Consider the following 5496-nt stretch of genomic DNA (forward strand, 5'->3'; position numbering starts at 1 on the left):
GATCAGTCATATGCTTATTTAATTAAAAAAATCCAAACAGGTTTAGCCTCGTCTTCAAAGACCGACTCAGGTCAGGGGAGGATGGAAAAGATGATACGATAAGAATGCAGGGAGGAGGTGTCATGTCAAATTTAACAGCTAATTTCAAACACTGCAGGAGGGAAGACAGGACACACAAATACATATTACATTTCCCTTTCCCCTGAGGTTTGCATGAAACAAAAAAATATATATAGACAATGTAGCTTAGGTAGTGAAACAGGAAATGTGTTTAGATTTTTGCAAAATCATCTGTAATTTCCATTGATCTACAAATTCTGTTGCCTGATGTTAGTGTAAAAAAAATAGGATTTGCTCAGGAGAACCTCTTGCAGCAATTCTGAGTCTGGGGAAAAGATAGTATTATTCACAAAAAATTAAAGAAAAGCTTTCCTGCTCAGTTGTCCTTAGTTAACATCTCACTGCAACTGATCTACTATCCTACTCTGGGCTAAATCTCTCTCCCTCTCTCTGACCAATATACTATATTTTGGTCAATTATCTATTTTCTGTTGGTGTGAAAATATTATTTTTAAGTACTTTATGGGACAAGTAGCAGTCAAATAGATGCACACAACCTGATCCGGTGCTCCATATGTATGCGTGACAGCTGCAGCACTCATACTAAAGAATCTTTCAACATTTCCAAAATAAAGTGACAACCTGGCTTAGCTGGTGATCAAACTGTGTGTGCTACAGTGTCAACCTGGCTGAGGTTGTTGTTTTCCTGGGGCATTGAGTCTTCTTACACCATTGAAACAAATGACAGAAACATAATACTGCAACAACAGTGTTGTGTTCCCTGATTTGACTTCTCTCATGGATATTAATGCACTCCAATTGCTTTATTCATATCAGGAAATGCAAACCATGTACATATAGTCAGTAATATAACATTACATTGGCTTTTTCATGATATGTTAATAAGCCATACATGAATTATCTTACATTTTATTGATGTGAAGATAATGAAGTGGGATTCTTTGCTGCTAGATGGCTGAGAAGCACAATTTTTTGCTCAATAAAAATCAATTCAGAGCACTTGCAGGTAAAAACAAACAAACAAAAAAACAACCAAAGTTTAAGAAGAACAAGATAAAATAAAAAAGCATTATGGGGTGGGGAGTGATGCAATAGGTTTTATTCTGCCACACACCAAGACAGAAGCTATGTTTTCACACAGGTAGCCTGAAAAACATGCAGCCAGTAGAAGAGTGGACACTGTTTCATTCATATTAAAAGTCTTTTAAAAACACTCCAGGAGTGATGTCTTAATTTGCAATAATCTAATCAGTGGTGGGAAGTAACGAAGTACAAGTATTCGTTACTGTACTTAAGTACAATTTTCGTGTATCTGTACTTTACTTAAGTAGATTTAATAATGGATACTTTCTACTTTTACTCCACTACATTTTACAGTAAATATCTGTACTTTTTACTTCACTACATTTCTACAAAAGTGTCTCGTTACTCGTTACATCCAAGTCGCGTTGCTCTTTTTTCCGTWAAAATGTGAAGTTCAGGGACTTAAGATGGCGCCGTAAAATCCAAGCAATAACGTGACTTAGTGTCTGTTGTCACCCATCGGCTCCCCCTTTACTGGCATGCGGAGCTCCAAGACATGCGCAGTGATTTCCTCTAATCGTCAGTAATATAATAGCGCTGCATAAATCATAAGATATGGTGACATGTAAAATCAGCAGCGCTTCGCTTTCAGACGGTGGGAACTTCGTCCAATTTTTAACGTCACTTGGAAGGAAAGCTTAAAGAAAGGTAAGCTCCGTGGACGTGATGCTAGCAAAGTTAGCTGTATTGACTGAAACACATGTTGCATCTGCGATGAAAAAAAGTTGTCACTCATTCGCTGAATTACTGTGTGGAGGTGTTGACTGACATGTCGCAGATATGGGGCAACGCTGTGACCAAAGTGCAATATAGTAATATGACATTCATGGACGATCCGATTCTTCTGGACGGATCTTGACCAAGTCCTAGTGAGGCTTCAGCACTTTGTTCTTGTAATGCTCTGCGTAGACTGCAGTAGCTTTTTTATTTCATTAAAATATCTTTATATTTAATTGGCGAATAAATAAAACAAGAACATAAGAACACAGAGCATGCTCATTGCTCTTTGTTTTCGTCACCTGTCATGGTGGCAGACGTTGCAGCAGGAGGGCGGATGAGAACAGTCACGTGCTCCTCCTGCTTGGTTACTTCTTGCTTATTGGGCCTTGGACAGTGTTCATAGTTGAGCGTTGTTAATTGCTATGTTTAATGGTGCAGACAATTATTATTTCTGACATTAATAATTGTCTGCACAATTATTTTTTTAGGGATGGCAGGAGACCTCTGTGTATTGTGGCACAGMGATGAAAGCAAAACAGAATGAAGAAGAGTTTGAATTGTTTGTCACTGGTTAAATTTATGTCAGCTTTAAGTATTTAATATCTAGGTGTTTTATGGGAAAGTGAATCTTTCAGATCAATTTGAGAAGCAATTTTGATAGGTACACTTAATTTTATTGTCATGTAGMRCGGGGTGCTGGTTTTGATTTGGTCTTGGGTTCGGTGGTCCAGACTACAACTCTGCTACGTGGCTCCTTGGTTCCATGTCCTCCTCTGCCAGTTGGATTTCTTTCAAAATAAATGTGTGGCAAAAAAAGTGAAGTTCATGCTGTTAGGACAGGAGACCAGATGTTTCCATCCCTGAAATTATGATGCATAGAATCAAATATCTAAGTCTAAACTATGTTACAGAGTAAACTTAATAAAAGCATGCTTTATCTGTGGCATTGTTCATTAAAATGACACATTACTAATGTATTAAAATTAAATATGATCGGCACACTTAATGATATTAGTGATTAGGCAATGCATTCAGCAAGTACTTTTACTTTTAATACTTAAGTATTTTTAAAAGCCAGTACTTTTTTACTTTTACTTAAGTAAAATGTTAATGTGGTACTTTGACTTTTACTTATGTACACTTTTGTCTGTGTACAGTATTTGTACTTTTACTTAAGTACATTTTTTGAGTACTTTCTCCACCACTGTATTCCAATCACAATATAAACACAATACGTCCATCTTACTTGTGAAATGTTGTCTGTGGAGCTGATGTACTGACATCAGTACATCTACTGATGTCAGTACATCAGTAGATGTACTGACTACATCTACTGATGTAGTCAGTAGATCGATGGACTACTGACTACATCAGTAGTCCATCGATCCGAACAACAACATCCCTCAGTGATGAGGCGTGTGTCCCACCCTGAGCTCTCCGATGGATGACAGTTATCCCGCTCCATAAGCTCTGAGCTGACCGTCCAGTTTGCAGAGTCCAAACTCAATGGTGAAGAAATAACACTGAAACAGAAACACCAGCATCCAGTCAGTGTTTTTGGAGAGCAGCGCCACCCTCAGGTCATTCTGTGTAACTGCAGTTAGTCAGTGGTGACCTATGCTGAACCACTAAGTCACATGTCAGCTCACAGCCAATCAGAGCAAAGTGTACAGGTAAGCTGTGAAGCTGTTCACCCAGATGTTATTGACTGAATTTGTATAAACTGGATTTATATGAAGAGTCAGAACTAAATAAATAAACTGAAGCTGATCCGCTGTCATCATCAAACAGTTAATCAGAAATTAACTCTGTGAACAAATACACCAAGAAACTTTATAGAAATTTTCTGCCTGCCTGAGGTAAGTCGTCCAAACATCCGCAGGACTTTCCCTAAAGTAATCCTGAGGTTTTCTATACTTTACATTAAATAGTCTTCATGGGATGGGATGGGTGGGTCTACCAGCCCACTGGTCCCCACTCACCGTGGACAGTTTCTGCACATCCTCATCCGTCGCTCCCAGTGAGGCCAGGCCGATCTCCTGGGAGAACTGGGCGAACTTTGGGTCGGCCAGCAGGGGAACGTGACCCAGCAGCTCATGACACGTATCTCTGAGAACAAACAGACACTGTTTGGACCAGCAGACCAGATGTTCTGGAGGAGGGTGGTGATCTAGACTAAATATAATTATGATTATTTAAAATTAAATATCTGACTTTTTAATCCCATTGAAACTCATTGGTTTGGTTTGAAATTAGATTGATAAAAGTGAAACCAGTTCAKGGGTTTAAGTGCTGCTAYGCCGGTCAGACAATAAATTATTGTAATACACAATAATGTTGGTTTGAGATCATTTTGAAGTGATATAAATAATAATGCAAGAACACATTCTTAAAGATCAATAATCTTTAAATTTAAATGAACATTTTTAACACTGGAACTGGAAGACATTTTAAATATCCAAAATAAATAAACAAAACAACAGAAACCACAATGAATTATAAAGTCTCTATGAGCAATATTGTCCTTAATAAGAAGGGCTAGCTGATACCAAAGAACCAAACTGAAGACTTTAGTCATCCAGAAAGAATGAGAAATCAAGTAAATGGAAATTATTGAGCTCATTTTAATTTGCAATGAGATTTATTGATATCTGTGGCAGACCTAAGTGTTGCTTATTCTCTCTAGGTCTGCAAAGACTTGATCCTGACATTAAACCAGATTTACAGAAACAACTAGAAACCGTTTGGTAAGAAAAACCACAAGACGAAAGGAGGTATGTGAAATCTATGGAGGAAATAGATTAATGAAAAATCAGTGAAATGATGTGACTTAACAGCAAAGGGAGAAACCGTTAAAGTACAACTCAAAACCATGTCTTTCTCGCTCTCTGTGTCAGCGCAGCTTCTGTATGGCTAGATCCCTGTTACTGTCTCTTACTCTGCAGTTGTGGAGTTACAAAGTCTGGGATCATGAGCGCCCCCAGCGATGAGGCAGGAATCACCTCGAATCTGTTCTCTGCCGTTTCTGATAGCTTCTCAGCACACGAAGCACGATACACACACAGTTGGTGACAATAAAAACACAGTACATTAAATACATAAGCTAAATTATGGAAAATCTGTTTACACATTAAATGCTTTTAACCATTTTATTGGCGATGTACAGACAGGAGGAGCATGCTCTCATAGAATGGCAACCTGTGCAGTTAGCGAGAGGTTGCGCAATCCCAGGTGAAGCTCAGCTCGCTGCTGCCTCACCGGCTTCGCTTCTAACCATTTGAATGGGAAATTCGAAAATTCAGCGATTTTGAAGAAAAATAACATCTGATTTGGTTAAATTAAATGAAAAATAGGTACTTTATACTCAGTGDTGGGAAGTAACGAAGTACAAGTACTCCGTTACTGTACTTAAGKACAATTTTTGTATATCTGTACTTTAYTTAAGTAGATTTAGTAATGGATACTTTCTACTTTTACTCCACTACATTTTACAGTAAGTATCTGTACTTTCTACTTCAGTACATTTCTACAAAACTGTCGCATTACTCGTTAACATCGCGTGGAGCTTTTTTCCGTTAAAATGTGAAGTTCAGGGACTTAAGGTGGCGCCGT

At 38.1% G+C, this 5496-nt stretch overlaps 1 long non-coding RNA gene across 1 annotated transcript; it reads right to left on the reverse strand.

Annotated features, from left to right (window-relative positions):
- Positions 1–2708: 2708 nt before the first annotated feature.
- On the reverse strand, positions 2709–4312 carry LOC108166237 (uncharacterized). Its single transcript, XR_001776532.1, has 3 exons — positions 3867–4312; positions 3312–3407; positions 2709–2744 (listed from the first exon to the last, which is right to left on the reverse strand). It is a non-coding gene; the product is annotated as an uncharacterized LOC108166237 (long non-coding RNA).
- Positions 4313–5496: the final 1184 nt, after the last annotated feature.

The sequence above is a fragment of the Poecilia reticulata genome, linkage group LG4, assembly GCF_000633615.1.
Source record: "Poecilia reticulata strain Guanapo linkage group LG4, Guppy_female_1.0+MT, whole genome shotgun sequence".
NCBI classification, from domain to species: domain Eukaryota; kingdom Metazoa; phylum Chordata; class Actinopteri; order Cyprinodontiformes; family Poeciliidae; genus Poecilia; species Poecilia reticulata.